This window comes from Gossypium arboreum, chromosome 4 (assembly GCF_025698485.1).
Source record: "Gossypium arboreum isolate Shixiya-1 chromosome 4, ASM2569848v2, whole genome shotgun sequence".
NCBI lineage: Eukaryota > Viridiplantae > Streptophyta > Magnoliopsida > Malvales > Malvaceae > Gossypium > Gossypium arboreum.
Window position 1 is genome coordinate 72922486 of NC_069073.1, and position 21441 is coordinate 72943926.

General features: G+C 35.5%; 1 long non-coding RNA gene and 1 pseudogene across 1 annotated transcript; both read left to right on the plus strand.

Annotated features, from left to right (window-relative positions):
* The first annotated feature begins 1706 nt into the window (after nt 1-1706).
* LOC108458892 (mRNA-decapping enzyme-like protein) lies at nt 1707-21202 on the plus strand (annotated as a pseudogene).
* On the plus strand, nt 6535-7414 carry LOC128291840 (uncharacterized). The gene is made up of 3 exons (XR_008281775.1): nt 6535-6899; nt 7051-7085; nt 7207-7414. It is a non-coding gene; the product is annotated as an uncharacterized LOC128291840 (long non-coding RNA).
* Nucleotides 21203-21441: the final 239 nt, after the last annotated feature.

Here is a 21441-nt window from a genome sequence, read left to right on the forward strand (position 1 = left end):
TTAATTAATATTTTTATTTATCCTTAAAATTTCAAATTTGTTTAAAGTTTAAATTTCAAAACTAAGCATAATATAATATTTAACATAGAAATAAATATTATTTAATTAAAATAAAATAATTTTTTTGAAGTTCATGATTTTTAGAGGCGTTTGTGAGAAAAGCGCCGCTAAAAGTCATGTTCGTTAGTAGCGTTTGTGAGAAAAGCGCCGCTAAAGGTCATGGTTTTTAACGGCGTTTGTAAAAAAAGCGTCGCTAAAAGTCATGGTCTTTAGCGGCTTTTTTTAAATAAACGCCACAAATTTTTGCGGCCCCTATTATAGAGGCATTTTTTGTTTCGCTTATGAAAATGCAACTAAAGATAAAAAAAAACGCCGCTAAAAGTCTGTTCTCTTGTAGTGTCCTTTTTAAAATTTAAATACAAGAGTTTTAAATGAAATAGAAGGCAAGCTCATACTCGAAGGTCGAGGTCTGGTGTCTTAACGTACTGGATATAACATTTTACCTTGAGATGAAACGGTCCTTGACATACGTTTTAATTCATCCAAATACTTTAAAAAAGCATTAATACTAAGAAGGATCGTATTTTAAACTCTTGTCAAATTTTCAATTTTCGACATTAAGACACTGAATAATTAATTAGGTACCAAATTTGGGCGTGACGAGGGTAATAACCCTTCCTCGCACGTAATCGACTCTCGAACCCGTTTTTCCAATTTTCGCAGACCAAAATCGTTGTTTTGATAAATCAATCTGTTTATTGAAAAACGACCACGTTTTGAGGTGATCTGATCACATCTCATCAAAAAGGATTGATGGCGACTCTAAACTTTTATCTTAAAAAGTCGATTCCCGTTTTTCAAAAAAATGGTTTCGACAGAGGATGAAGTAAAAAAAATGACTATTCAAAGGCTTTGAGGAATAGTCCTATAATGAGTTATTCTATTGAATAACATTCGACCAACCAAACTAACAAAATACTGTAACACTCAAAATAGACTTGGAACTGAGTGGTTATTACAACCAACCAAACATGCTAATAATGTACTAACACCATTAAGGTAACCTCATCCGGAGGCTTTGAAAACATGTAAATACTAGTGTGGTGAAAAAGCAAGAGTCGCTAGTGTGTCTACTACCTTATTACCCTTTTTGTAAACATGACGAATTTTAACTATCCAATCCAATTGCAACAACATCTTGGAAACCTTTGCTATTGCATTGCAAGTACGATCCAACTCCTGTACGTTCACTTGTGTTGTTGCAACAATAATATCCATTTTTAGCACAATTTGATTAGCTCCCAATAATGTGCTAGCTTGAGCGCCTCAAATCAAAGAAATATTTTGAAACTCTAAAAATTAATTTAAAGTTTAAATTTTTTTTAAAATATGAAATAATAAAAAAAAAACAAGCGGATATTACGAGGAAATAAAAAAAGTGTGCATAATGCATTAACAACCATGCCATCTTTTATCCTTAGTCATTTAACAAAAACGAATTTTAAAAAAAAAAAAAAAAGAAGACAAAATTAATAAATTCAACTATCATTTTATAATTAAAAAATAAAGTTAGTAATAGGTAGCTACGGACGCAATTTACCATTTTACTTTTTCTTTTTGCATGTGTAACATTTTAGAGGGAAAAAGGTTATTTTAGTCATTTAGAATCTAAAAAGGAAGGAAACTGCTAACTGCAGACTATCTAGGGACTCCAATTATCATTTAACGTTAAGCTATCAAAAAGGAAAATTAAATTTCCCGGGAGATCATCAAAACAATTGAAGTTGGGGTTTAGGTTTTCAAATTAATCCAATCAGAAAATGTCTGAGACTAGAAAATTGATGCCTAATATCGATCAACAAACCACGAAGATACTCAATCTCACCGTTCTCCAACGAATCGATCCTTGAAGAGACTTTGATAACTGCCGCTCACGTTACCTTCTACGAATTCAACATCGATAGTAATCAATGGGTTCGCTTTGTCACAACTCTCCTTTTCAATCTTTGGAATCTTAATTTTTCGTTTCTAGTCTAGTTTAGAATTTTCAAGTTTTTCACTTTTCAGTTTTATATCCTCACTCTCCTTTGTTGTGGACACTATTTTTGTCTGAGCCCAATTAGATATTTTTGTTTTTCTTTTATTTTTTATTTTTTTGGGCCTATCAAGGGCCCAAATTATGATACTATTATTATAATTAAATGTTAGTATTGTCTTTTTTTTTTTTTTTTTTATAAATAAACAAGACTGAAAAGTAGCATATATACATGAAATGAAATTAAAGAAAATAAAGAAAGAAGAGGTTTTTCATATTTCGTTCTTAAAAAAAAAGTAAAAAAAAAAACAATAAGCATTATATTTCTTTTTTTTCCTTTTTTTTTTTTTGCCATATACATATCATGAGGGATCGTGTTTTGGGCTCTAATGAAGGGGATGTCACCGAACTGTCGGTCCTCCTCCCCTAGGAGCCCCAAAAATCGCTTTTTTTTCTCTTTCCCCTTTATTAGGTTTTTTTTTTAAAAAAAAAGTTTGATCTTAGTAAAAGTTTTGATTTTTTTTTAAAAAGAAGATAGTTTAGATTTAGTCATATTAAAGGAAAAGTTTAAATTTTTAAAACAAAGTTTCGATTTCTTTCAACTATTTGAAATAAAGCTTTATTTTTAAGAAAAATAGTAATTTTTTTTAAAATAGAAAGTTTAGATTTTAAAAATAAAAATATGTTTTTATTCATTTAAAGGAAAAGTTTAAAATTTTAAAATAAAATTTTGATTTTTTTCAACTATTTTGAAATAAAGCTTGAATTTTTAAGAAAAGCAGTGATTTTTTTAAGAAGATTTTAATTTTACAAAAAAAAAATGGTAGCTCTACCACCGAAGGCTGGAGAGTTGTTGGGCTCTCTGTTGGTGGAGTTATGGCCAACATAGAAAGAGGAAGAGTTTTTTTTTTTTAAATGAGGTTAAAAATGAAAGAATGAATACTTTTTTTCCATTTATAGGTGCCAAAAATGAGTAATTTATTCTCACCCCTTATTTTTTAAATTCACAAAAATACCCTTTTTTTGTAGCATCGCCCTCACTCTCTGGCCTATTTACACCGCTAACCCTTTTATTTATTCAAACCTTCGATTTAATCCGAAATTTAAAAATTAAAAGTAAATTAATTGCTACATCAGTCCTCTGCCTTCCACATTTTTTATCTTTTAGCCCAAAAATCAAGTTATGTCATTTTGTTTCCATCTTTAATAATTTATTTACACTTATATCTTACCTTTCATTACCTTATATATTTAATGTCAATTATGCATTTTATTTTAATGTTTTATATTTATTCACACTTGTATAATTTTTATTTATACTTATTTCATCTTTATTTATTTTCATGTCTATTTATATATTTTTTACACATTCTCCTTAACATATATTTTAATATTATTTGTTTATGTTACTTTGATTCTTTTATTTTATTATGAATAAGGTGTATTATTGTTATTATTATCATCATCATGTAAAAGTCTTATTTATTTCATTTATTTAAGTTTTCCTTTTATTAATTGCCATTTTGAAAGAGTTTTAACTTTTCATTAACTCTAGCCAATTTAATTAATTTTCATATTTTATTATTATTCGTTTTAAAAGAGGAACCTTAGGTCATTTTTCCATCCTATAATTGTTGACATGAAGTTAGTTAAGTAGGTGTTACATTTTAATGAAACCATAAGATTTTTACATTTGAATCCAGGTTAGTCTTTAAGATCTTATTTATCATTTACCCTAGAAAAATTATAAATAATATGTAAGATTTTTTAGGGTTTTAAACTAATTTTAAATATCGTATAGGATTCCTCTTTAAAATCTTAAATTAATATGTAAATATTCTTTAGGACTTTATTCAAGATTAAAGCTAAATATTTTTGTAGGTGAATTGTAATTCATGAGTAAGTCTTTCTAAGTATTTTATTTTAGAATCTTTTAAGAAAGCAAATAAATATTATTTAAAATATATTATTTTAGGATTTTTAACAATTTAAATTTTACATCAAGAATTTTAAAGTAAAATAAATTATAAACCCGACATAGGATACTTTCATAAGATCTTGATAGATTCAACATTATCAATTAAATCTTTTAAAAATAAAAATAATAAAAGATTGAACAAGTTGTAGATGTCTTTTAATATTTCTCTTAATTCATTGGTAATTTCTAGCTTTTTTTTAGAATTTTAAAATAGAATTAATTTTAGGAATTGAAGGTATTTTATTACAATTATTTAGGAATCCTTTAGAGTTCCCGTTAAAAGTAAAAATCTCTAATTTAAGTTTCAAATTAGATAAGTTTGGTGAACATATCTTAATCGAGTTACAAGTAAATCAGAGGCATTTTCTTTAGAGTTTTTATTTAAGATTTCAATAAGATTTTAGCCTAAATTAAGATATTAATATGCGTAAATGGAAAAAACCTAGCTTCTAAGACCCCGTAGTACTATCCCCGGATAGGCGTTGTGGGGGTGCTATAACCTTCCCCACACGTAACCGTACCCCCAAACCCGAAATTTGGTGATGAGATCGAGTCTAGACTTTTTAGATTTTTCTATAGTATTAATTCTAGACTTTTAGATGATAAGTGGCTAACCAACCTAACTCTAATTAGTTTGTGACGATAGGTGGCTTACTAGGCCCTTTTACTCTTATGTAGGCAACGTTATGACATCTGTGTTTTAAATAATTCTCGTTTTTTATTTTATTTTTTAGAGTCAAAAAAATGTTGAAGGATCTCTCTTTGTCGTTAAAAGGTAAAATCAGTTAATGTGCTTGAGCCTTTTTTTTAAGCATTAGCTTGTTTGAAGCAAGTAATTAACCTAGGAAATTGGTTAAATTGTAGTAATGATTTCTGACTGTTTCCTTAATTTTTTAGGAATATGCAACCGCGGTTTCAGTTCATTGTAATGAATCGGCATAATACAGGTCAAAGTTCTTAATCTTAATGAAAGATCACGGACTTTTTTCTTTTGCCTTATTTAATACTAAAGCTAGTTTTAACAAACAAATAATTTAGTGGAGAATTTACTAGGAGATTTTGAGTATGAGGTTCAAGTTCCATACTTGTTGTACCGAAATGCAGCGCAGGAAGTTAATGGCATTTGGTTCTATAATTCGCGTGAATGTGAGGATGTTGCAAACCTTTTTAGTAGGTATAGCATCTTTCTTTCTATTTTAGTTCTTTTCTTTTTCTTTTTTCTTTTTTCAAATTTTACAGACTTTTAATAATTGACTTTGAGAATAGTTACCTGAAATGAATTCAAACACCGAGGTTAGATTTTTTCTATATTGTATATGCTATGCTTTATTCATTATCATTATTCTCCCCCAAAAGGAAGGGTTTAGTTGTTGAAGGCATTCACTTGATGGATTTTTATTTGACAATACTCTTCTGGTTGATTGAATTTTTTTTTTTTGTTTCACAAATTTGGTAACAAAATTATAGATAAGTGAGGTCAATGAACTTTAATATGTTGAATAGATAATAGCTCCACAAACTATCAATTTGAGAGTTGTGACTTGATGATATGCATAATGGTATGTTATGTGTAATTTGACAAACTTTGGTAATATCTAAAATAGAGGTTCCTCTTCATTAGAGCGATTTTAAAACTTTTTTAATTTATGAAATGCCATGAAAGTAATCTGTTAAAACTTACGTAAGTATACTTTTGTTAGAGATGATTTCACTAATAGAACTTCCATGTTTGTTCCTTTTGGAGGTTTGAACTCTAACGTCGTATTTGTTATATTCACAAAATACTTCATGCATATTCAAAATTCCCTGCAAAGCCAAAAGTATCTTCAAGCAAAAGGTAATGACTTTTTTGAATCATCTATAAGTTGTTGTTTTTCTGAAGCCTTGGAACATAGTTAACTATTAAATTTGCCATGCAGCTCATAGGATATCTATTTTTGTTTAACCCTTCATGCCTGATGCTTTTAGCACTATATGTTATATTGAACAAAATAATGTCTTGCAAATTGTCCATACTGCACGTGTAGAACTTCGGGCATGACATGAGGTAGCATTGCAACCAAGGATTAAGGTGATAAAGAGTTGGAGTGTGGGACTATAGAGTGGACTCTAGGGTACCAAATGTTGTAGCAGGTTAAGAAAATAGTAAGTAGGGAGTTAGGAGTATATGAAGCAAGAACTGGAGAGTAGAGGACAGTAATGGCATGGAGTTACAAATTGGAAGTATATTGTCACATCCCACTTTTCAATTGATTATACAAGAGTGATATTATAATCTCCTATATTTTAAATTAATTACGCAATTGTGAAAACAAGGAAGTGTTGTGGCTGAGTGGTAGGAAGCTCATTAACTATCCTAGAGGTCCCTAGTTCGAATCCCTTTACTCCCTTGTTTTAATTTTCTATTTTTGGCACAATTCCCATGTGAACAATAAATGCAAATCATCCACCCCCTTGTTGTCTTATGTGGAGGATTGCTTTCCTATTTTAACAAGTCAAACTTGCCATAAGTTGTGAGACACATCCCCTTTTCTGCTCATTTGTTCTTTCTCATTCCTTTCATTATTTTCTTGCCAAAACAAAGGTTTTGACCACCCCAAAAGCCTCCTAAACCGTTCACCACCCTCATTTCCTCCCATATTCTCTTTTCTTCTCTTTTCCTCTACCATTTTCTCTCTTTTTGGCAACCACCACCATTTCTCTTCATCTTTGCTTCAATTCCTCCGCTGTGAGCCTTAGTTGCACCACCACCTCACCACCGTCCATACCCTTCTTCTCTCATTCTTCTCCTCCGATCACCATCTTTCGTCGCCACCATGAACTACCGCTAGACCACTACCATTGCCACCGTCACTATCGTCGACGTCAATTGTCACTGGGTTTTGGGTTTTTCTCCTCTTTTCCTCTCCTTTCCAATTTATTTCACTTTTTTCTTCAAATTGACTCATTATTTAATTTTTTTTCACTCCACTTGTGTATATATCTCACCGATCACATGATCCCTTATAGATCATTAAACTTCTAAATGTTTCTCCAGGATTCATCTCCGACTTTGTTGTGCTATTTAGTAGTGTAAGTTATGCAAAGTGATGGAATCATCGTCTTTCTTTATTTTTTTTTCCTCTTTCTCAAAAAATGACTCAACTATAATTGTTTTCTTGAGATTAACTTTCAATCTCCATGTGTTATGAAGGACCGAATAACAATCCTTTGAGAAACCAATTGTATGGCATCGTGAGAGTAACAGATCTGAGCGTTTGAATTAAGGGAAAGTATTAATGAGATTTCCTGCATTAGATCTTATATTAAAGGACTTATTTTTTCATTACATTGTGACTAAAAAAAGATATTCATGTGATTAGATTTGTGATTGGGACTAGATTCAAGTGAGACTTCTACAAAGGGAGTGTACGGTTTAGATCTACAAAAAGGTGTGGGATCTTTAACTTATGTTATGTGATGAGTGTTTATTTTTATTATATTAGTATGTTAATAATTTTTTATAAGTGGCTACACTAAATACTTATAAAGAGGGTTGACAACCCCATCAATGAGAAACCCAAGTGACTTTTTTCGTTGTTATTAAAAAGTATATTATGTGATGTGATGTTATTATTTGATTGTGATGTTTGTGCAAATTGCATCTTTGTGGTATTAATATATGTGTAGATCTCATTCTGATGACATATAATGTATGGCTTATGTGTTATTGTTATGATTCCGTTATGTAAATATGAGAATATGAATATAACCATGTGATATTTAATCCTATGTGTAAAACATGTTTACAACATGTTAATGTGAATTGATTAAAATGAGAAAATGACCATATCATATGCATGGGGTGTGACAGCCCAAAATTGACCCTAGACGGGATGTGGTTTCGGGACCACAAAACCGAGGCATAAAAATAATTTAAAATTTATTGTGATGCCTATGATATGTGTTAAATTGTGTGTGACATTTTTGATGATTTGATTTAGTGTTATAAAGGTGAATTTCACTAGAAAGGACTTGTGTGAGAAAATTTAGAAATGTGCTAGGCAAATGCAAAGTGGCCTAATAATGCATGTTGTGAAAATGAGGATTTGCATGTCAAATTTCCTAAAGATAGCCTAGTGGCCGGCCATGACAAGGATGATGGGCAAAAGAAAACATGTCATAAACATGTTTTGTTAATGGTTGATGTCAAAATTGATAAAATATTAAGGTTGTAGGAAGAGAAACAAAAAAAAATGTGTGTGTGTGTGTGTTGCCCCCCTTGCCGTGAATGGAGCAAAGAAAGAAAAAAAAAGAGCTTCATTTCCTTTGGTTCTCTCTTAGCGAATTGAAGAAAGAAAGGGGAGGGAGATTTCGGTCAACTTTAAGCTCAAAACAAGGTTAGTAATTCATGTTAGATTTTGAAATTTCAGCTTAATGTAAGTTGATTACTAAGTTCTTTAACTAGCCCATGTTAAAATTTTGGATTTGGGTGGTGCATGAAGTATTCGGCCATGGTAGATAGTGAAGGGAGTTGATTATTTTCTTTGTGTTAAATGAGTGATTGTGGATGGGTGAAGTGTGAGCTAGTTAAATATTCATATAGTTAGGTTGGATGATAGGAAGAAAAAAAATCGCTTGTGTATGTACACTAAGGCCGAATGTAAAGTTGGAGATTTGTGGGAAATGTATGTGTCTTGAAGTGTTGGAATGGAGAGGATGCTTTAATTGTGTTATGAACAATTATGTGTTAGAAATTGTGATTTTGGGTTGACTAGGATTTTCGCCATAGTGGTCATTGAGGATTAAGGTTATGTTTCATGCTAAACTTGATAAATCTTGGTGTATGGGTGTTTGAACTAAACTAATGATCAAATAGATGCATAAATACAAAGTAAGAAGAATCGGCTATTGTATGTAATACTATTGCGAATGTGAAAATACTATACTTGAGTAATGAATATGATTGGATTATTGATAGTATGGTAATTGCATAAGGCTATTAGCCGAATAGCTAAGAACGTAAGGTAGTAAGATAAAAATTTTACCATGTCGTTCCGTATGTCATAAGATCATTAAAATGTGGATACCAATATATGTACCAAAGCAGTTGAATGAGCTAATTTATTTGTTTAAGCTCAAGATCCTAAAGGAGAGGCGTCCAACAAGGGGAAATCGAAGATCATCGAGTAGCCGACTTGGAATTAATTACGAACACAAGGTAAGTCATTAAGCACGTATTTGATATTGCTTAAATGATTGTAAAATTTATGCAATTGTGTTTAATGGGATGATATATATATATAAATGAAAATGTATGTGTATGGAGTGATGACATTTGTTGAATGTAAAAGAAATAGTGAAATGTGTAGAAAGTTTGCTTTCGGCACTAAGTGTCTTGAACAATACGTGTGTACGGTGATTGAGATCGGCACTAAGTGTGCGTGCTGGAAATATATGGCACTAAGTGTGCGTGCTGGAAATATAAGGCACTAAGTGTGCATGCTGGAAAAATATGACACTATGTGTGCAAGCTGGAAAAATACGACCTTTGGGTGTGCGAGCTCGGAGGGTATGGCACTGTGTGTGCGGGCTTAAATTACGTGGCACTAAGTGTGCGAAATCGAGTAGTAAGCACTGTGTGCGTACTCTATATATATGGAGGTGTGTCTCCATTGAATTGAGTATGGACAGCGGATCGGGTAAGTACCTCGAGCTCATGACGAATAGAGAATACGTTCATGCTTGGGGTTGAATTTGATAAGCCTTAAATCTATGTGATGATTGAAATTGTATGGTTGTGCTGGAAAATGAGTTAATGTGTAAAATGCTTGATTATCTTGTTGTGTAAAATATGAAATGTGGATGTATGATTTGGTACGAGATTGGACCGAAAGGTCCGAGGTATTATGGTATAGATTCGATATGGATGAGTACCTAGCCTCGTTTGTTGTACATGTTGTAGTAACTTTATCAGTGGATTGATGAATGCTTATGACTTACTGAGTTGTAAACTCACTCGGTGTTTTTCTTGTCATCCATTTTAGGTCTCTCGGACTCGTATTGTTTGCGTGATCGGGACCGTCGTTGAAGTCATCACACCAGCTGAAATCTTGTGGTATTGTTTTTGTTGTTGAAGAACATTTGGCATGTATAGGCTATTATATTTTGTCGAATTGTGGGTTGTAAACTTTAAGCCATGTGAAAATGGCCTATGTGGTCGTCGAGTGGGATGCTAGAACCTATAGCCACGAGTCTTAGAAACTCTAATTTTGATAAGGTGGCCATAATTTGTGTCATGTATGATGGATGATTAAGGCCAAGGAAAGATTCATGAAATTGGCATAGTCTACTGCAGTAACTGTTGCGGACAGCAGCAGTGAGATGAGATTGAAAAATCACTAAAAATAGTAGAAGTAGAATTAAATAGTGAGTAAATTATGGAACTGAACCTTGATGAATCTATTTTTATATGGACAAAACGAAACGACCATATGAGCAGTATACTGAGAAATATTAAAGTTCTCGTGAGACAGGGCCAGAACGGTTTCTGGGTCCCCTGTCGCGACTTTGAAAATTTACCATAAATTATCCAGAAAGAATTAGGAGTCATGCCTTATATGTACAGATTTCATTTTTAGTCTAGTTTCATTAGAAACAAACAGAACCAGTATTAAAGCCCTGTACAGAGAGATATTCAAGTTGTAACACGCGAAGGTCAGAGCAGTCGATCCCTGTAACATGGGTGACTTTAACTAATAAACTGTACCAATTGGCCTGACCAAAAATTCTAAAAATAAATCTATGGATGCGTATGTGAGTCTAAATTCAGGGAAAATTTACGAAACCAGTTTCTGAGTTTTGAAACTCGAGATATGATTTTTAAGGCGACGGTGATGCAGTTTTCCAGCCCGACTGGTAATGTCAAATTGGTTGGTATCTTGAGAGGATTTGGCCGTTAACCCCTCGTGTCCGACACTGGCGTCGGTCACGAGTTAGGGGTGTTACAATTTTATTGGTATCAGAGCTATGGTTTAGTCGGTTCTAGGACTACCATAGAGCGTGTGAGTCTAGCTATACATGCCAAATTGTTAGTGCTTAATAATGTGATGACTTCTGACGGTTGAAATTTTTGTTTTGATTAGCGATGGAACCCGGGATAGAGAGACCCTTGGCGAATGACGTTGAAAGTGTAGTGGCTGCCCCTGCGCAAGGGACACCGCCTGTTGAGCCTCAGTCATCCGCGAATAATCAAAATGAAGGGGCGAAACAAGCCTTCTTCACCATGATGAATGAGTGGGTCGCGCAATATGCCCGAACCAATCCGGTGTCCAACCATTCCCGAATTTAAATAATCCACCCCAAGAGCCCGTGATGCCATCGATTCATCGATCCTGTGAGGCTGAGTAAACCACCGTGGACTTGATTAGGAAGCGTGGGGCCGAGGAGTTTAAGGCCATAGTTACCGACGATGCCGAAAGGGCCGAAGTTCGCTTGATAACACCATTAGAGTGTTTGATGAACTGTCATGCACACCGATGAATGTCTTAAGTGTGCTATATCTTTGTTGCGAGACTCACCTACTATTGGTGGAGGACCTTGATTTCCATAGTCCCAAAGGAACAAGTTACTTGGGATTTCTTTCAAACGAATTTCGGAAGAAATATATTAGTCAACGGTTCATCGATCGAAGCGTAAGGAGTTCCCGGAACTCAAGCAAGGCCGTATGATCAGATCTCGAATCTGAACATGAGTTCGTAAGACTTAGTCGGTATGCTCGGGAGTGTGTGGCTGATGAGGTTGCTATGTGCAAAAGATTTGAAGGATTGAATGAGGAGTTAAAGTTACTAGTGGGAATTTTGGAGATAAAGGAGTTCGTGACACTAGTCGAACGAGCACGCAAGGCGGAAGAACTTGGGAAGGAGAAGAAGAAGGCTGAATTTGAAGCAAGAGATTACCGTAAAAGATCAACGAGTAAAGCTCCGTTCTCGATCAGTAAAGAGGTTCGGGAGGACACCGAAGAAGTCGAGGACGATCGCAGAATTTCCATTAGAGCCCGACCATTGACGGACTCCCGAGCTACATCGGTAGCTAGTGTGGGCAATAATCGTCAAGAGAGACCTGAATGTCCCCAATGTGGAAGACGACACCTAGGTGAATGTTGGGGTAAGTCTGTTAACCTGGCTCATTACGGATGTGGTTCAAGGACCACTTCATTAGGGATTGCACGAGCTAGATGAGAAGAATAAGATGCAAGGTGCGAGATCTAGTGGGCGACAGCTAGAGGTAGACCCCGAGGGTTTCAGGAGGTAGGGGTGGTAATCGAGGGGAGCCACCGATACGACTGCTCGATCTGAGACCCGAGCTCTGCTAGAGCATATGCCATCCGCGCACGAGAGGAGGTATCCTCCCCGACGTTATCACCGGTACTTTTACTCTCTTTGATACTAGTGTGATTGCATTGATTGACCCCGCTCTACTCATTCATATGTATGTGAAACATTAGCATCCAAGAAGACTCTACCGTTGAGTCTCTCGAGTTCGTAATTCGAGTGTCAAACCCTTTGGGTCAATACGTACTCGTTGATAAAGTGTGCAAGAGATGCCCCTAATAATTCGAGAATCTGCTTTCCTACCGATCCGATGCTTCTACCATTTGATGAATTCGATGTTATTCTTGGTATGGATTGGTGACAGTACATGATGCAAGGTGGTGGATCGCAAAAGGAAAACCATTGATTTGAGGAGTGCAAATAATGAGGTAGTCCGAGTCGAGTCTCTTCGATTTAAAAGGAGTGCCGCGATAATATCTTCTATGACCGCCGGAGATATGTGAAAAGGGTGTGAAACATACCTTGCGTATGTGTTGGAGAGTAAAGAGACGGAAAAGAAACCGGAATCGGTATCGATGGTTTGTGAGTATTCGATGTTTTTCCGGAGGAGTTACCGGATTGCCACCGGTTCGAGAAGTGGAATTCGCATCGGTTGTACCGGCACTACGCCGATCTCAATAGCTCCGTATCGTATGGCATTAACGGAGTTAAAGGAATTGAAGGTTCAATTGCAAGAATTGACGGATAGAGGTTTCGCTCGACCGAGTTTTTCTCCATGGGGCGCACCAGTATTGTTTGTGAAAAAGAAGGACGGAAGCATGAGGTTGTGCATCGACTACCGTCAACTCAATAAAGTGACGATAAAGAATAAATATCCGTTGCCACGAATTGACGATTTGTTTGATCAATTAAAGGGAGCCTCGGTGTTTTCAAAGATAGATTTGAGGTCGGGATACTATCAGTTGAGGGTCCAAGAATCGGACATACCCAAAACCGCTTTTAGAACAAGGTACGGTCACTACGAATTCTTGGTGATGCCGTTTGGGCTCACTAATGCCCCTGCGGTGTTTATGGATTTAATGAATAGAAATTTCAGGCCATACTTGGATCGGTTCGTAATTGTATTTATCGATGACATTTTGGTCTATTCGAGAGATGAAACTGAACATGCTGAACACCTAAAGCTAGTGTTGCAAATCTTACGAGATAAGCAGTTATACGCAAAGTTCAGTAAATGTGAATTTTGGTTGAAAGAGGTTAGCTTTTTGGGGCACGTGGTGTCCGCATCGGTGTCAGGGTGGACCCGAACAAAATTTCGGCCATAGTCAATTGGAAACCTCCAAGGAATGTTACCGAAGTTAGGAGCTTTTGGGGCTTGCTTGGTTACTACCGACGGTTTGTAAAAGGATTCTCGATGATAGCCACACCCATGACAAAACTGCTTCAGAAAGATGTCAAATTTGAATGGACGGAAAAGTGTCAGAAAAGTTTCGACCAATTGAAAACCCATTTGACGAAAGCTCCAGTTCTAGTACGCCCGAATCGGCAAAGAGTTTGTCATCTATAGTGATGCCTCCCTACTTGGGTTAGGTTGCGTATTGATGCAAGAAGGTCGAGTTGTGGCCTATCGCGTCGAGACAATTAAAGCCACATGAGAAAAATTATCCAACCCATGATCTCGAATTGGTCGCCATCGTATTCGCCTTAAAGATATGGCGACATTACTTATTTGGTGAGAAGTGCCATGTGTATTCGGATCACAAAAGTCTCAAATATTTGATGACTCGAGAGACTTAAATCTGCGACAAAGACGATGGCTCGAGTTGTTAAAAGATTATGAACTCGTCATTGATTATCATCCGGAAAGGCTAATGTGGTTGCGGATGCCTTAAGTCGAAATCACTGCTTGCTTTTACGACGATGAATGTACACTTGTCTATTCTACCCGACAATGTGTTAGTAGCGAATTAAAGGCCAAACCATTGTTGGCTCATCAAATTCGGAAGCTCGAAAGTTGATGAGGAGTTGCTTGTAAACGGGTGAGTGTGTTCGAACAAGGAATCGAGTTTCAAATTGATGATGACAATTGTTTGAGGTTCAAGTCGTCTGTGTTCCAAAGAATTGAAACTTATTTCGATAATTCTAAATGAAGCCCATTGTAGCCGAATGGCAATCCACCCGGGAGTACGAAGATGTACAACGATTTGAAATGCCAATTTTGGTGGCCCGGATGAAACGAGACATTTCTAAATTTGTTTCAAGGTGTCGATATGTCAACAAGTGAAAGCGGAACATCAAGTGCCATCGGATTACTTCACCGATCACGATACCCAAGTGGAAATGGGATCGAGTCACCATGGACTTTGTATCCGGACCGCCATTGTCGGTGAGTAAGAAGGATGCGATCTGGGTCATTGTTGATAAACCGACCAAGTCTGCTCATTTTATTCTGTCCGACCGATTTTTCGCTGATAAATTGGCGTAATTATACGTCTCCCAAATTATTCGATTGCATGGGTGCCTATTTCTATCGTGTCGGATAGAGACCCAAGATTTACATCGTGATTTTGGAAGAAATTGCAAGAGGCTTTGGGTACCAAGCTGCATTTTAGCACTGCTTTTCACCCCCAAACCGATGGTCAATCCGAACGGATAATTCAAGTACTCGAGGATATGTTGAGATGTTGCATCCTTGAGTTTAGTGGTGCATGGGAACGGTATTTACCTTTGGTTGAATTCGCTTACAACAATAGCTTTCAATCAAGTATCAAGATGGCGCCTTACGAGGCTTTATACGGTCGCAAATGCCGTACCCCATTATTCTGGACTGAACTTAGTGAAGGAAAAATCTTGAGGTTGATTTGGTTAAGGATGCCGAGCAAAAAGTTCGAGTAATTCGTGAAAGTTTGAAAGTCGCCGGATCGCCAAAAGTCGTATGCGGATTTGAAAAGAAAAGATATTGAATATCAGGTTGGAGACAAGGTATTTCTCAAAGTCTCAACCTGGAAGAAAGTGCTTAGATTTGGCCGTAAGGGCAAATTGAGCCCGAGGTTCATCGGGCCATATGAGATATCCGAACGAGTCGGTCCAGTCGCGTATCATTTGATTTTGCCCCCTGAGCTCGAAAAGATTCACAATGTTTTTCATGTCTCGATGCTTCGACGATATAGGTCTGATCCATCGCACGTAATTGCTCCATCTGAGATTGAGATTCAGCCTAATTTGAGCTATGAAGAGGAACCGGTTCGCATTATGATGCGTGAAGTAAAAGAGTTGCGCAATAAGAAAATCCCGTTAGTGAAGGTGTTGTGGCATAAACACGGAATTGAAGAAGCCACTTGGGAACTTGAGGACTCTATGAAAGAGCGATACCCGAGCCTATTTACCGGTAAGATTTTCGGGGACGAAAATTTCTTAAGTGGGGGAGAGTTGTGACAGCCCAAAATTGACCCTAGACGGGATGTGGTTTCGGGACCACAAAACCGAGGCATAAAAATAATTTAAAATTTATTGTGATGCCTATGATATGTGTTAAATTGTGTGTGACATTTTTGATGATTTGATTTAGTGTTATAAAGGTGAATTTCACTAGAAAGGACTTGTGTGAGAAAATTTAGAAATGTGCTAGGCAAATGCAAAGTGGCCTAATAATGCATGTTGTTAAAATGAGGATTTGCATGTCAAATTTCCTAAAGATAGCCTAGTGGCCGACCATGACAAGGATGATGGGCAAAAGAAAACATGTCATAAACATGTTTTGTTAATGGTTGATGTCAAAATTGATAAAATATTAAGGTTGTAGGAAGATAAACAAAAAAAAATGTGTGTGTGTGTGGTTGCCCCCCTTGCAGTGAATGGAGCAAAGAAAGAAAAAAAAGAGCTTCATTTCCTTTGGTTATCTCTTAGCGAATTGAAGAAAGAAAGGGGAAGGGGAGATTTCGGTCAACTTTAAGCTCAAAACAAGGTTAGTAATTCATGTTAGATTTTGAAATTTCAGCTTAAAGTAAGTTGATTACTAAGTTCTTTAACTAGCCCATGTTAAAATTTTGGATTTGGGTGGTGCATGAAGTATTCGCCATGGTAGATAGTGAAGGAGTTGATTATTTTCTTTGTGTTAAATGAGTGATTGTGGATGGGTGAAGTGTGAGCTAGTTAAATATTCATATAGTTAAGTTGGATGATAGGAAGAAAAAAAAAATTGGCTTGTGTATGTACACTAAGGCCGAATGTAAAGTTGGAGATTTGTGGGAAATGTATGTGTCTTGAAGTGTTGGAATGGAGAGGATGCTTTAATTGTGTTATGAACAATTATGTGTTAGAAATTGTGATTTTGGGTTGACTAGGATTTTCGGCCATAGTGGTCATTGAGGATTAAGGTTATGTTTCATGCTAAACTTGATAAATCTTGGTGTATGGGTGTTTGAACTAAACTAATGATCAAATAGATGCATAAATACAAAGTAAGAAGAATCGGCTATTGTATGTAATACTATTGCCGAATGTGAAAATACTATACTTGAGTAATGAATATGATTGGATTATTGATAGTATGGTAATTGCATAAGGCTATTAGCCGAATAGCTAAGAACGTAAGGTAGTAAGATAAAAATTTTACCATGTCGTTCCGTATGTCATAAGATCATTAAAATGTGGATACCAATATATGTACCAAAGCGGTTGAATGAGCTAATTTATTTGTTTAAGCTCAAGATCCTAAAGGAGAGCGTCCAACAAGGGAAATCAAGATCATCGAGTAGCCGACTTGGAATTAATTACCGAACACAAGGTAAGTCATTAAGCACGTATTTGATATTGCTTAAATGATTGTAAAATTTATGCAATTGTGTTTAATGGGATGATATATATATATAAATGAAAATGTATGTGTATGGAGTGATGACATTTGTTGAATGTAAAAGAAATAGTGAAATGTGTAGAAAGTTTGCTTTCGGCACTAAGTGTCTTGGCAATACGTGTGTACGGTGATGAGATCGGCACTAAGTGTGCGTGCTGGAAATATATGGCACTAAGTGTGCGTGCTGGAAATATAAGGCACTAAGTGTGCATGCTGGAAAAATATGACACTATGTGTGCAAGCTGGAAAAATACTGACTTTGGGTGTGCGAGCTCGAAGGGTATGGCACTTGTGTGTGCGGGCTTAAATTACGTGGCACTAAGTGTGCGAAATCGAGTAGTAAGCACTGTGTGCGTACTCTATATATATGGAGGGTGTGTCTCCATTGAATTGAGTATGGACAGCGGATCGTAAGTACCTCGAGCTCATGACGAATAGAGAATACGTTCATGCTTGGGGTTGAATTTGATAAGCCTTAAATCTATGTGATGATTGAAATTGTATGGTTGTGCTGGAAAATGAGTTAATGTGTAAAATGCTTGATTATCTTGTTGTGTAAAATATGAAATGTGGATGTATGATTTGGTACGAGATTGGACCGAAAGGTCCGAGGTATTATGGTATAGATTCGATATGGATGAGTACCTAGCCTCGTTTGTTGTACATGTTGTAGTAACTTTATCGGTGGATTGATGAATGCTTATGACTTCTGAGTTGTAAACTCACTCGGTTTTTCTTGTCACCCATTTTAGGTCTCTCGGACTCGTATTGTTTGCGTGATCGGGACTGTCGTTGAAGTCATCACACCGGCTGAAATCTTGTGGTATTGTTTTTGTTGTTGAAGAACATTTGGCATGTATAGGCTATTATATTTTGTCGAATTGTGGGTTGTAAACTTTAAGCCATGTGAAAATGGCCTATGTGGTCGTCGAGTGGGATGCTAGAACCTATAGCCACGAGTCTTAGAAACTCTAATTTTGATAAGGTGGCCATAATTTGTGTCATGTATGATGGATGATTAAGGCCAAGGAAAGATTCATGAAATTGGCATAGTTTACTGCAGTAACTGTTGCGGACAGCAGCAGTGAGATGAGATTGAAAAATCACTAAAAATAGTAGAAGTAGAATTAAATAGTGAGTAAATTATGGAATTGAACCTTGATGAATCTATTTTTATATGGACAAAACAAAACGACCATATGAGCAGTATACTGAGAAATATTAAAGTTCTCGTGAGACAGGGCCAGAACAGTTTCTGGGTCCCCTGTCGTAACTTTGAAAATTTACCATAAATTATCCAGAAAGAATTAGGAGTCATGCCTTATATGTACAGATTCCATTTTGAGTCTAGTTTCATTAGAAACAAACGGCACCAGTATTAAAGCCATGTACAGAGAGATATTAAAGTTGTAACGCGCGAAGGTCAGAGCAGTCAATCCCTGTAACATGGGTGACTTTAACTAATAAACTGTACCAATTGGCCTGACCAAAAATTCTAAAAATAAATCCATGGATGGGTATTTGAATCTAAATTCAGGGAAAATTTACGAAACCAGTTTCTGAGTTTTGAAACTCGAGATATGATTTTTAAGGCGACGGTGATGCAGTTTTCCAGCCTGACTGGTAATGTCAAATTGGTTGGTATCTTGAGAGGATTTGGCCGTTAACCCCTCGTGTCCGACACCGGCGTCGGTCACGAGTTAGGGGTGTTACATGGGGTGGGATTCCTAAAAGGATGAAGATATGTGGCAGTTTATCTACAATTATGTGGTTGTTTATCGATAATTATGTGGTGGCTTGTCAACAATGTGCCATGTGGTTATTCTTGTCATTTATATGGTGGCTTGTCCACAATGTGCTATGTGATCGTTTTCAATAGTGGTTTGTCAGCAAATGGTGTGTTATTGGATGGACGAGTTCTGGGGAACTCGATATTGGTGTGTAGCGGAGATGGGTAGGAAATTCTTCAAAATGTGTATTGTTACAAAAGCATGCCTTGATTTTTTTTATATGTAATATTGATTTCTGTGAAAATTGTATACATATTATTTTGGATATGTTATTCGATGTGTTGAAATGTATGTCATATTGTTTGTGTATATATTTTGTTTCGATCTCACACTGAGCCTTTTATAGCTCACCCATACTACTCGTGTGTCTAAGGTAATCCTTGTAACTAGGACTCAGAATCGGTCACCAAAGAAGCTCTCGAAATAATAGTTTCTTGGTTATGGATTTTTAAGATGATTTGGGACTTTTATAAGCTTTTTTATTATATTTTGGATTTTATTTTTTGGAAAATTATTAAACTGTGGCATGAGATATTTTGTTTTTAAAACTATAAACATTGAATGTTTTTGCATGGATTATTTTTATGGATTAAACATTTTAATGGTTTTCTTAATAAAATTTGCTTCCTGCAAACTCAATTAATCAAATATTTTTTTTATGATTAAAACAATTTTTTACAATAATAAGTAAGGCTTCCTTCGAAGTAATATTTTTACTACAATGTATAAAAAGGGAATATTAAAGTGCCTTTTCAAAGATTAGATCCATTTTTTTCAACTCAAGGTTTTCTCTATTTCTATGGCCTATGTAATCATTTGGTTTGGGCTGTAACATCTAGGCCCGGTTTGAAGGGTCACATATATTCTTAAAATAGGTGAGTGGGAGAAGAAGTTTATCTGAAAAAATTATTGTTATGACAATGAGTCTAAACTGGCCTCATCTGTAGGGTTAAAGGTTCTTCCAAAATCTAATTCAATAGATAAAACTTGTATGACATGCTAAGTCACATGGGTAAATTTGTAATGTCATGATTAGCCAATATTAATATCTTTGTTTTCTTATGGTTCTGTGTTCACTAAGCTTGTATCATACTATAATGTAGTGAATTTGAGGAACTAGAAACAGTTCCTGGCATATCAGCAATTAAAGGTCCCTTAGAGCCACCTCAAACTGCCTCTCCTGCTACTAATACTCCTAAAGATTCATTATTTGTTAACTTCTTTAGTGTAAGACTACTACTGACACTCACCTTTTGGCTAATGACTGATTTCAAACTTATTTGGTTCACTAACTTTAGGTTGTTATGAATCCTGGAACTAATGCTACAAATGGTACAAAACCAATACAACCTTACCATTTTATCTTATCCACCCCTCTACACTCTCACACACTACTTGTCATCTCCACTACAACCCTCACTCCATCAGTGTCACCCTTTCCTCTTTCTACTCCACCTTTGCTCAATTTAGTAAGTAGCAACAACCAAGTAACCAATCTTGTTAAGCCTTCTTAATTTTTTGTATCATTCCTTATTATTATCCTCTTTGATGATGCCACCTATTTCTACATCATCTCCAACTTCTTTTGCTCTTCATCCACCCCTAAATCTACAACGTCTTTATGGCACTCCAATGCATCAATGCTTTCCACCACCTACTCCCCTACATCTCTCACTCCTGCTAGATTGCCTACTTTGCACTACGAACTTATTATTAGCAAGGATAAAGTTCGTGATGCACTACTAATGCTTGCTTAGGTATTTATCAGTTTTTGTATATTGTTTCTTATTTTAACTTGTAATATTAACTAATAGCAGTTATGACTTATGTATGATGATTAATTAAGACATTCAGCCAAAGACATATATATGTATATATATACACATATGCATACATATAAAAAGCAGATATAAAGAAAAAAATTGTTATTCTTGATACTATGAGCAGAAAATGCAAATGACCCTAAAATATAATAGATGCAATATGTGAATATCTTTGCACCTATTGGTTAGTATTGATGAACATTTTTCCTTAGATTTTAAATATTGTAACTATGTGGTATGCTTGGAAGGTCAATAGTAAACTCCAAGTTACATACATGTGTATATACAATAATTTGAAGCTTCCTTTCTAGTTATTGACAACCTTTTGTTTTTGTTGTTGTTCTTAACCCAAGATAATCAACTCATTGGCATGTTCTACCATGCATTGCTAAAGATGCACAATGCCTAAGTACTATAAAGATTGAGCTTCAAAAGGTTATTTTTTATGTTACATGTGCACTATTTACTTTTACTTTCTTCAATTAGGTACCTCAACTTTGAAACGTTCTTTGATCCATAATAATCATTAATGGTGGACAAGGTGTAGGTATATTTTTTTTACCTAATGCCTAATTCATCAAAGTAAAAGTCTAAGATGTGTAAGGGAAATTAAAAACCAAGTTTGAGGGTTGGTTAATTTGTGTTTAG